This window comes from Monodon monoceros, unplaced genomic scaffold, assembly GCF_005190385.1.
Source record: "Monodon monoceros isolate NGI ecotype Baffin Bay Population unplaced genomic scaffold, NGI_Narwhal_1 Super_Scaffold_14, whole genome shotgun sequence".
NCBI lineage: Eukaryota > Metazoa > Chordata > Mammalia > Artiodactyla > Monodontidae > Monodon > Monodon monoceros.
In genome coordinates this window covers 64,205,851-64,218,317 of record NW_021703770.1, presented here as the reverse complement: position 1 = coordinate 64,218,317, position 12,467 = coordinate 64,205,851, and the positions used below count along the sequence as shown (strand labels likewise).

The 12,467-nt window shown below is 41.3% G+C and overlaps 1 protein-coding gene across 4 annotated transcripts in view; it reads left to right on the top strand.

The window, feature by feature from the left end:
- Positions 1–12,467, top strand: part of LOC114895388 (serine/threonine-protein kinase Sgk3) — a 111,176-nt gene that overhangs the window by 42,962 nt on the left and 55,747 nt on the right. The window contains exon 1 of one of the 4 annotated variants that reach the window (XM_029222712.1): positions 3,721–3,815. The exons of 2 other annotated variants lie outside the window; for them this stretch is intronic. The gene's annotated coding sequence lies outside the window, so the exon portion shown is untranslated. Of the gene's footprint in view, positions 1–3,720; positions 3,816–9,022; positions 11,310–12,467 lie in introns of those variants that run through there. One more of the 4 variants, XM_029222711.1, reaches the window with a different exon arrangement.

Sequence of the window (12,467 nt, the reverse complement as noted above, 5' to 3'; positions counted from 1 at the left end):
GAAGTTGGATTTAGAAAATTTTTACCTTCCTTGTCTCTACTTAATTTTTTAAGTATATTACCATTGTAATAACTGTTTTAATGTCCTTGTCTGCTAGTTCTAACATCTGTGTCAGTTGTTGGTTAGTTTCAGTGATTGGTTTTTCTCCTCATTATGGGTCATATTTTCCTGCCTCTTGCTGTGCCTTGTAATATTTGATTGAATGGCAGATATTGTGAATTTTATCTTGTTGGGTGCTGAATATTTTTGTATTCCTGTAAAGATGTTTGCATTTTAACTTCAGATGCAGTTAAATTGCTTTAAAATAGTTTGATCCTTTCAGATCTTTTATTTTTTTGGTGGCATCCAAGCAGCATTTAGTCTAGGCCTAACTAACCAGTCTAGGCCTAGGCCTAACCAGTACTAAGGCAAGACCTTTCTGAGTACTCTCCGCATTGAATTGGGAGGTTTTCTAGTCAGCCTGGTGTGAACAGCCACTATTCCTGTCCCTCTGCGAGTGCCCAGTACTGTTCCTTCTCATGCTTTCAATGGTTTGTTCTTTCCTCAGCCTTGGGTAGTTTCCTCACATGCATGCACTGATCAACTCTGTTGAATTCTTGAGGAGGAGGACCCTTTGCAGATCTCTGGGATCCTCTGTTGTTATGTCTCCCATACTTTGTCCTGTGAACTCCAACCATCTTGTTCTCCCTGAACTCACAGCTCCGTCTCCTCAGCTCAGGGAATCTGCTGGGCTCTCCTGCGATTCCCCTTTCCTATGTCATGGCCTGTAATGTCTCTGAAGGTAGTAAGCTGGGGTAAACCTTCTTCATTTCCCATCCCTGAGGGATCACTCTCCTTTACTGCATGACATCTAATATCTTAAAAACTGTTGTTTTATTTATTTTGTCTGGCTCATTTTTGTTGTTGTTGGTTTAGGTGGGAGGGCAAATATGGTTCTTGTTACTCCATCTTGGCTGGATTCAGAAGTTCCCTCAAGGCTCTATTCTTAATAGTCACCTCACACTTTGAGGAGAGGAAAAGTTCCAAGAGTCTTTAACCAAAAGCCTCTGGTATAACCACTCTGTAAAATGAAGTGTGACTATTGTTTAGTCTGCCTATTTAATACTTCTTAAATCTCCAGAATATTAGAAAGGTTTGCTGTGACTAGTGATTTATAGATTGTTTGGGCCAGACCTCAGAGCTCTGGGGCTTCCTTTAAACATGCCAGTGACATTTTCAAAACACAAGGAGCCATTGATAGATTGCAAATCAGTTTTCACTCTTACTTGCTAGTCATTCTGCAAACTTGGTTCTGCTTCTACTTGTGTCATTTCGGCAAGGTTGCAGTTAAGGAAATTTTACTTTCTAAAGAGCTTAATAGTATGTAGGGCCCCCTAACACAGGCAATTTACTGTGAATCGAGGGTTTATTTCTGGAACACTAAAAACCTTTCTAGTCCAACTCCAAGAAGTACTGAGTGATTCTTGTTTATCTTATTCTTGAAAGTTTATTTGGAATTAGAAGGGGAAACTCCAACTATTTTATCTGCATGAAAAAGAAAAGACCAGTATTTTAATTACAGCAAGGGAGAGAGGGGACTTAAGGAAAATGGAAAATAACCATAGTCAGATGAATATATTTTTAAGCACTTACTATGGGTTTATCACCTGTTTGGGCAATGGGGTGACAAAGAATGGGTAGGTTACTTTTTATTTTTATGTACCTCCATGAATCTCAAAGATTTAGTCTTCAAAACAAGTCTTATTTAATAACTTATTTTCCTGTTTTTTGAATCAGTCACGTATAACTATCCATCAAAGCTTTGGTTCACTTGAAGTAATTGGTGTTACTTCAGTAAAATTTCAGACAAAAACAGAGAATCTTGCTGTTGTGGGTAACCTGGATAGCCCAATTGCTGATGAACATATAATTTCTTTTAGGGTTTTTGAGATATTGAAAATAGCTTTTTCTTCCTGGATTGGCTGGAACCTGGGCATATCCAGTGAGTAGCTTATGGTTTAGTTTTGAAGATAAATATGATAAATAAGAGAGAAAACAAAACAAGGTAGTTCTTGCTAAGTGCCAAGTGGAGCAGTACAGATTCTAAGCATTATAGCAGTTTTATTGCATAGAGAGGTCCCTGAGCTGAGCTATCATAGTCCCAACAGGTAGCTAGGACTGAGGAGAGGTATTCTGAGTGGAGAAGCAGTGGCTGTTAAGTTTGCAGCGGCAGGATTGTTGACTCTACATTGTGGATACTGTACAGTGAGGAGACAGTCTGTCAGACAAATGTGTACACAGAGAGTGGTTGGAGATTAGGTAGAAAAAGTAGGTAGGGGTCAGATGCAAGATTCTGAGTTCTTTGAATTTGTACTTTGCACAGAGATGACAGTGAAAATGAGAAGGGTCATTGAAGAGAAATGGTTTTCTTTGGTTTTCTCTCTTTGGAGAAAACCAAAGACCTAGTGACTAAATGTGAGGATTGAGTGGGAAAAAGAGCCTGAAGTTTTGAGCTAGGAGTAGAGTGTTATTATTATTACAAATAGAAAAGTCAGAGAGGAGAGCTTGAATGAAATGATACCAGAGATCCCTGAGGCTTTTTCTAAAAATTCCCGATTTCTCTGTGTGGCTCCCGACTGGACAGCGCTTTCCCTGTGGTCCTCCTCCTTTAATTGTTGAACCTGGCAGGATGACGTGGAGTGAGGAAGGGCATTTAGAGATCATGAGGGCACCTGGCCTAATCTCTTCATTTTACAGATAAGGAAATCGAGGACTTCCTTATTGTGACTTTCCTTCAGGCCACACAGCTAGGCTGGCCTCTTGGCATTATTTTCTGAAATTCTTCTAGCAAAGGTTACTGTGTATCAATCCTGCTTGCTGGCAAAGTGAGTCTTGTGTTTACCCCACCATAATTCAATTAGTTATTGACTTGATTCCTCAAATCGTTTTTCACCTTCCCAAATCAAATAAATTAATAGTTAAGATAATTCCTTTCCAGTAGTCTGATTTTTTTCTCTATCCATACACGCCGTCGCAAACCTTGCAGTCGTACCCTATGGGCATTAATGACAAACTCAGGTCTGCTCTCTTGAAAAGTTGTATGAGGGGAGCTGTTTGAAGGGAGAGGGAATGATTAACGTTTATTTAAGTCTGGAGTGAGGATTCTTACTGGGAGTCCTTTCCACAATTTTTAAAACAAAGAGGCTGTGTGGTGGAGATCAGTAAAGGAATTACTTCCTTTCTTTGCCCCTCTAAACCCCATTCCCTGTGACTTCTCACGCATGGAACCCAGAATCCGTGTGTGACTCCTGCCCTGCCCGAAGACAATGAGATTAGTCAGTGCCCTAAGTGAACGCCGTTATTTTAAGATGTCTCACGCAGTCCTACACCTTAGCTGGAACCCGGGGAGAGTGGCTTCTCTTCCCCTTCCCAAGCCTTTCTTCCTCTTACCCCAACGGCTGTCTCTCTCCTTTTATCCCTTCCCTCTGCTTGCATCCAGCCCTTCCTCCCTCGGGGTCACACACCCGCAGGCCGTTCCCAGGGGCACCCTTGCCTACAGCTCCTCTCCGAAGCACAGACCCCGGAGCGAGCCGGGGGCGGAGCTGAGTGAGCAAAAGCCCTGCCTCCACGCTTTGGGCGGGGCCAACGGCCCAGACGGCGCCGTTGATTGGTGGGGGCGGGCCCTGCCGCAGGAGTCGGGGCCCGGAGGTCTGGCCCGGGCAGCGAGCGCGGCGCGCGCCGCTGGGGGCGGGAGGCGCGGCGTAGAACCCGGTGGAGTGTGGCGCAGCTGTGGCGGCGCTTCCCGCTCGCCACACGCCGGGCGTGGGTCCCCGAAGGTAAGTATGGGCAGGGGGTCCTGCGCCGCGTGGGCCAGGTGGAGGCACCCCGCGGGCGCGCGCCTGAGGCAGGTGTGGTTTGGCCGGACGGGCCCCGGTGCCACTTCCGCGCGGAGTAGGAGCGCAGGACGCTGGCTGGCGGCCGCGTGGCGTGAGTACCCCGAGTGAGGGAGACCGGGTCGGGCTCTAGTTTTGCAGCACTTGTTCACCTCATTAGTTCCGGGAAGCACCCCCTCTCCACGCACCACACAAATCTCGAGAGACCTCAGAGACTTTGTATTCTTTAAAATACATTTCTGGTTTGTGGTTCAGGACTGGAGGAGAACTCGGTAGTGAACTTACGATGCGGCTTTATTTTGACTTCGTGTTATTCAGATTGCAGGAAGAGTGCGACTGGTAATGGGACTGTTATTTAAACAAGGACACCAGGGTTTACACAGGCAGTGGATTGTAGAGATTAAGCGAGCAGGCTTTGAATCTACTTATTAATTGTGAAAACTTGGGCAATTTGCTTAACTTATCTATGACTTTGCTTCTGCATATGAAAGATGAGAATAAGAAGAGATGCAGCCTTATAGGATTTTTATGAGGATTAAATGAGTTACTACTTAGTGTCTGCCTCATAGTCCACAATAACTTTGGCTGTTTTCTTTATTATGCAGTCAGATGGGCATTAATCTTCAAAGCTGCAGAAAGAAAAACCTTCTGCAGAGCTGTTGCTTGGGGATTCCTTTGGAACAGTATTCAAAGACTGAGTCCCACTGGAAAAGGTCTCATTACTCTTCTGTTGTACTAGAGACGTGATCCACCTACCTTGCTCCAAATCAAAGCCACTCTCAAATGATACAGAAACCTCAGTCTTCAAGGTTGTTCTGAAAGAGGCATGAAGAAAGGCAGCACTTTTCCAGTGAGTGTAGCCTCATTTTAAGCACCAAGCTCTGGTGCTTGAAAAGAAGTTCATATCACTTTATACAGAACTTATAAGTTGTACTATTTTGGGTGGGTGCTTATTTGTAATATTATTGCAAAATGAGGTAAACCAGAGTACCCAAATACATAAACTAAATAAACATCATAAGAATCGTAACCTGTCACATGGAAACTCAGAATTGAAAGGAATCTGAAAAATCAGATGGGCTGCCCTTTATAAATAAGGATGAGGCCCAAAAACCCAAAACCAATAAATGACAGGGCTTAGACCAGAATTCAGCTCTGCTGAGCAACAAATTATAAAAGCAAAGGATGATATTACTTCTTGTGTTGATAATAGTAATGTTTTTATTTTTGACAGTTTTATGGTGCTGTGAATAATTTTTCTCTCAGCAACATCCTGCTTGGTAGCTTAACTGCATGATTCATAATCATTCTTCAGCACCTTTGATTTAAATCACAAGTCTGAAAGTTGCTACATCAGTGATTGCTTTGAGAACAAGAGGATTGTCTTCTTAAGCTTTGTACAAACATGTTCTAACAGTGCTTTGGTTTTGTTGTTTTATGCAGTCCTTTTCTCTCATGTAGGGAATGTGAACAGCCAGTATAAATAAATTGACCTTCTAGGCAGTTTGTTATCATTGTGTTATTAGTGACGTTTTCTTGATTGGGTAAGATAGGCATGGAATGCTAGCCCAAGGAAATAGGACTGGGTCCCCTCCTGTAAGAGATATGTTGCAGTTGCTGCTAACTTCAAAAGCATCATGGAGTGAAATCATTTGGAGATATTGGTCTGTTAGTTGCTGACTTGTCCTGGCCCCTTGTAGAGGCCACTCCCTCACCTGTAGGTGTTTGTTCAGATGTTACTATCTCAGTCAGACCCTCCTATTTAAAATGCCATAAAACCCTACTCTTCCTATAATATGTATTTGTCTATTTATCTGTCTATTATCTCTTGTCTGCCACTAGATGGTAAGTTCCACGGGGGCAGGGTGCTTGCCTCTTGTGTTCACTGCTGTACCTTAAGCGCCTGGAAACAATGCCTGGCACCAGAGCGTGTCACATGCAGACATTTCCAACTAGGGCTAGTAAGTACTTAAGCCAATTCACAATTCATTTTGCCCTGCTCCACCCTCTCCCCATTTCTGGTTATTTCTCCTGTTACCCAGGAATAAAACCTTGAGGCAACGTTAAGTCCTCCTTCTACTTGGCACTCCATGTGCAAATAGCTACTGACTTCTCCAGTTTTTTGCAAACCTGCCATTCCAGTAGTTACCAAGTTCCCATTTCTTCAGGCGCTCCTCCATTTCATTTCCTCCTCTACACCTACAGCTCTACCAGCTCCCTTTTCGTTTGCCTTCACATTCTTATCTGCAGAATGAAATCCAGAGTGAGAAATCTGGCATTCAGAGTTCTCTGCAACATGATCTCAAATCCACTTTTACAGTCTCTATCTCCTGTATATAAGAAAAGTGATTTCCAACTTATGCTTGTAAATGTGAAAGTAAAATAAGGCTTTAATGGTAATACCCTGTAAAATCCCAAGGTTGCTTCATGACAGTTTCTCTCTCTTTTTATTAATGAGTCCGCCTTTTCCCCCAAGTAGGCAGGAGTTCAGACAAATTAGACTAATGACTGTTAACCTGTTTGTACCGAGAACTTATGCTGCTCTTTCTGTTTTTGAGTGTCCAGGCTTCAAAACCTCCCTTACATGTTACCACTACCCCAAATACCTAGATAAGTTCAGTTGGATGTGGTATTGCTTTCCTCTGAATTCTAGTGACTTTTCATGCCTTTTTAAGAATTTATCACACTCTACCTTGAATTGTAATTCTTTGGGCATTTGTCTTTTCTTTTTTGCTACATATAAGCTCCTGGAGGACAGAAAGCATGCACACACAAATTCCAGTTACTTTTTTGAGGAAAAATAAGATATGCACCCACTTATTTGTTTTTTAAATAAAAGTGAACTTAAAGTTCTCCTTAATGGGTCTTTAAGTCATTAAATATTGAGCCTCAACCATCATTTCTACAATATAGACACTTCAGGAAGAAGGCAGGTGACATTCAGTCCTAAAAAGATTCCAATGAAGTTACTGAGGTCTGGATTTTAGAAGGGAGTAAGTACAGGGAGAGCAACAAACCCAACATCCACGAAGGTGGACAGGCACAAGTTTAAAAAATATACACAGGGCTTCCCTGGTGGCACAGTGGTTAAGAATCCGCCTGCCAATGCAGGGGACACGGGTTCAAGCCCTGGTCCGGGAAGATCCCACATGCCGCGGAGCAACTGAGCCTGTGGGCCGCAACTACTGAGCCTGTGCTCTAGAGCCTGAAAACCACAACTGCTGAAGCCCGCGCACCGCAACAAAGAGTAGCGCCAGCTCGCCGCAACTGGAGAAAGCCCGGGCGCAGCAACAAAGACCCAACGCAGCCAAAAAATTAATTAATTAATTAAATTTAAAAAATACATAAACTCACTCAGAAAACCATTAGGACAAGACAGACTTCATGGAGCCATCTGCAGCTTTGGATTTTCTTGTGAGGAATTATTCCTAAGCTTTATTTTGTTTTTGCATCTCTAGGCACGAATAATACTGTCTCCCTTTGTTTTCTGAGCTGGTAGGACTGAACATTCTCTTCCTTTTTTGATCTGTGGAGAATAGTTTACCTTCTTTCCCTTCATTGTTTAATAAAATGTTCGTATTTCTTTCGTCATTTATTTTCTGGATATATGGAGAAGATATATGCCAGAAGCTTTTAACTCTTCAGAGAAAGGTGATAGATACAAGATGCTTGAATTTGTCTCTTGTTGAAGCTTTCAGTTTTATTAAGTCTTCTATCAGCATTTGGTTTACTATGTTTTGCTTCATTTCATTATAAACATACGCTTGCACATATTCCAGTTGAGTGAATGCTTTTATTTTACTTGTGATTTTTTTCTAATAGATTAAAACTTGTTTCAGGAACTTGTGTAGACACTTCTGCAATTTAATTCTCTTTTCTTTTCTCTTGCCTCCCAAACCTCAACTGGGGTTTTCCCATTCTAGGGCACCCATTAGCCTAATTTATTTTCTTACAAGTATCATCTAAATTTATTTTACCATTCCTGGAATGAATCTGCAGTTTCTGTTGACAGGAAAGAGTTGGTAGGGAAAAAATATATGTATATAAATCCTAATTTTTGTGGGTTTTTAAAAATAATTTTTATTGGAGTATAGTTAATGTACAATGTTGTGTTAGTTTCAGGTGTACAGCAAAGTGAATCAGTTATACATATACATATATCCATTCTTATAGATTATTTTCCCATATAGGTCATTACAGAGTAATGAGTAGAGTTCCCTGTAGGTACTTATTAGTTATCTATTTTATATATAGTACTGTGTATATATCAATCTCAGTCTCTCAGTTTATCCCCCCCTCTTTCCCTGCTGGTAGCCATAGGCTTGTTTTCTACATCTGTGACTCTATTTCTGTTTTATATATAAGTTCATTTGTACGATTTTTAGATTCCACATGTAAGCAATGTCATATATTTGTCTGTGTCTGACTTACTTCACTCAGTATAACAATCTGTAGGTCCATCCATGTTGCTACAAATGGCATTATTTCATTCTTTTTTTATGGCTGAGGAATATTCCATTGTGTAAATGTACCACATCTTCTTTATCCACTCCTCTCTTGATGGACATTTAGGTTGCTTCCATGTCTTGGCTATTGTAAATAGTGCTGCAGTGAATATTGGGGTGCATGTGTCTTTTCGAATTACGGTTTTCTCCGTATATGTGCCCAGGAGTGGGATTGCTGGATCATATGATAGTTCTGCATTTAGTTTTTTAAGGAACCTCTATACTGTTCTCCATAATGGTTGTACCAATTTACATTCCCACCAACGGTGTAGGAGGGTTCCCTTTTCTCCACACCCTCACCAGCATTTATTGTTTGTAGATTTTTTGATGATGGCCATTCTGACCGGTGTAATGTGATACCTCATTGTAGCTTTGATTTGCATTTCTCTAATAATTAGTGATGTTGAACATCCTTTCATGTGCTTTTTGGCCATTTGTATGTCTTCTTTGGAGAGATGTCTATTTAGATCTTCCGCCCATATTTGATTGAGTTAAGTCCTAATTTTTGAAATGCTGAAACTTTAAGGTAAAATTCTGCATATTATCTTTACTGACAACAGCTAACGTAGGTCAGGATTTAAAGCTAACATACTACAGCTTATATTTAAAGTGTATGATAATTTGAATTTGTAATTGGTTGTAAATTTTGTCCTTTGGGAAATTTCTTCTAATGTGCTAACCAGTGAAGTTTTACTGTCAGAAGCAGAATCTTGAAAGCAAATATTTGCTTTGAAGTAAAGTATCCATATCACCCTGTTATACACCTGTGTTTACCCTGAGTTTTCCTTGTTTATAAAACGCCTTAGTTAAGGGTGTTATCAGATAGGATCATTCATGTAAATAATGAAAGTTGGGGCATAGACTAATTACATATCTGTAGTACATGGTAAGCACTGTGTAAGTATCTGTTAAATAAATCAATCTGTATTTTTAGGGAGAATTTTATTAAGGTATTTTAGCATATTAGTATGTATAGTAATGAATTGATCTAGTAAAGGGGGAGAAATTGGTGATTCTGGAAAGAGCTTAAGCAAAGGCATGAAATTATCAGATTTACAGTGATTTAAAAAAATCACTCTGTCTGCTGTGGGAAGAATGGATTGGAAGGGGGTTAGAACAGAGCAGAGATCCCAGGTTGGAGGTGCTCCCAAGAGACTCTGTGAGATGTGATGGTGATTGTTTTTTTTTGTGGGGTTTTTTTTTAGTTAGGTTTTTGTTTTTTGGATTTTTTGATACCTCCTCAATCTGAATTCTCCCAACCTCCCCAGTCAGAAGCAGCTTTACCCTAGGCTTCCTGTGGCCTGCAGTATTTTGTCACTGGTGGTTCCATGTGAATCCCCCCTTCACTTTTCTTTTGCCTCGTGTAGTCAACCATCCCCCCATCTCTCTGCCAGTGATCACAGTCCCCCAGGGAGTCATCCTTGGAAGTGTTCTATGTGGTAGTGTGCCTCTCAGTGGGAAAGCTTGGGAAGCTGGAAGTAGGGCAGGCGTTCTGGTGATGGGGAACCCAAGATGGTGGCCTTGGGAGGCCAAGGAGAGTAGAGCAGAGCATTGCTGCTGCAATTACACCCTTGCGCTGTTGTTCTGGAACCAGCAGAGGGGCATGTTAGTTGCGGTAAGTTTCAGGCCTTCCTGTTTCTTCCTGTTTTGATTTTGGTATTGGAGAACAAGGGACTGTCAGCAGTTACTTCCACCTCCTCACTCAGTCCCTTCCTCAGATGTCTTTAATAAAATGCAGCCAGTTTCAGAAAACCAACAGACTCACATAACTTTTGTCCAGATTCTGGAACAGCCCTATCAAATTGTTGGGTGCAGATTATTCTGTATTGTGCCTCCCCATTGGATATTTTGCACAGATTTTATTTCTGATTCTTATATCACTTTTCTTTATCGAGAATTAGGATAAATAAAAGATGTCTCAAGTAAGAGGTACAATAAACCTACGAAAAACTAGGACTGCTTTGTGATTACAGAATGAGAGAGAAATCAAAGAGGGGGTGGGGTGGGAATTAGAGAAAGGATATAGGAGTAAGGAAGGAAAACAGGAAAAGTTGTAACGGATTCATCATGTGATATGTGTGGGAAGGTTACTATGTATCTTCCATCGGCAGATCCTGTTAGAATTTTCACCTCTTCTGCAATGAACTTAATTTACAGATGTGACAAAGATGTGCTTTGTTTCTCTTGAAACATTTCAGATATATTTGGAGCTGGTATTCTGTGAGGGGGAAATAAACAGATACAGATTATATACTGTTACAGTAAACTTTCAATAAAGTAACCAGTTAGCTTGGGGTTAAGAGTGTCCTGGGAAGATGCTTTTAATATAGTTTAAAATGAAACCTATCTGCTTGACCTGTACCCTCCTAGGGAATAATTCCTGCCCTCATCCCACCCCCAGTTCTTTTTCTTATTCTCTGGGTCAGTCCCCATCTCCCATTTCTCATACCAGTCCCCATGCCATGCCCATAGCCTGTGCACAGATTTTCTTTTGTCTCTTCCTCGACTGCCTCTGTCGGCTCCCTCCTTTGGATCCTTGTTTCCAAACACACAGCATCCAGTGCTGTCCCCCTGGATGAAGAAAATCTGTAGCTCTTCTAGGCCTGCGCCTTCCTTTTGGAACAGGATTGTTCTTAATTTCCCTTTGTGCTTTGGTATGAATCACTGACCCTTCTCTGCCATATTAGTTGAGTGGACACTGATAATTATAAATGTATCTACCTTGTAATTTGGGTAGGGCCCACTAGTCAGTACCAAACAGTCTTCATGATTGTGAAGGAAATGGAGTTAAGAATGTCTCTGCTTATATTTTAGAGGGAAAAGCCGAAGAATCTTTTGACTTTCTTATGAACATTTTTTTTTGGCTGTCTGAAACAAAGATGGAGAAGATCCAGGACAATAATTGCATACAATGGACAAGAAGATGGGCATGGTAATGAAGGGGAAAATTCTTTAAAAAAAAAAAAAGAAATCCTTAACTAATATCCATCTATTTTAATCAATATTTATCAAAAAAATTTTAATATAACATGAATTTGGACAGTTTTCTATCATGAAATTTCATCTTTTTTTCATATTTCTACTTCTTACAGGCCCCAAATTAAAAATATAAATCTATTAATGCTTTAAAAAATCCTGTGGTAGCATCCCTTTTTGTATTGTCTTTATTTCATAATTTAGCCCTTGATCGTCCTTGTGATGGGACCCCCCCCCCCAGCCTGCACTGTACTAAGCTGTTGGTGAGATGTTGATGGGTGATGTCTTCAGCAGCACTTCTGACACTCTGTGCTGCACTGACCCCTCCTAGTGGCCGAGTTGAAAGCTGCTTTTCCTATGCGTGTCTCTCTCTATAACCCAGGTGCTAATGGACACTTGGTGTCAGCTCTTGTTTCTCCAGAGGTGATTTAGAAGAAGGGCGTGTGTGCAGCAGTACCATAGGAAATTGAGAGGCAGCATGTTCACACTGGGCTCTTGGGTCAGAGCCGTGTTCACTTCACAGTGCTGCCACCCAAAGCGGTGTGAGGATGTGGAGCTGATAGCCTAGGTTTCTTCATCTGTAAAATGGGAATAATGACACTTCTGTGAGGAGTAAGTGATGTGTTACATGTGAACACATAAAGCGGTGCCTGGTGTTAGTACTCAGTAAATGTTAGTTTCTCAGCCTCAGCAGTACTGACGTTCTGAGCCAGGTCATTTTCTGTTGTAGGGATTGTCCTGTGCATTGTAGGATGCTTAGCATGATCCTTGACATGTAGCCACTAGCAGCCGCCCAAGCTGTGACAACCAAAAATGTCTCTGGACATTGCCAAATGTTCCCCTGTTGAGAACCACTATAAATACAATATTTACTAGCTGTTACATTATCTTTGCCAAGCACTCTCACTCCTAAGATCCAGCTGGCTTCTGAAAGTTCTATCCTCATCTGACCCACTTCTTTTTGTTATGTTGGGCTTGTCTGAGTTATTTCATTAGCTGGATGTTAAGGTTAGCTCTTCCTTTCTGGGTTAGTATCTGAACTACGTCTCCTTAGAGCCATGTGATCTACCCCTAGGCAAGCCAGCTGCTCCTGGGAACCAATGTACAAGATTAT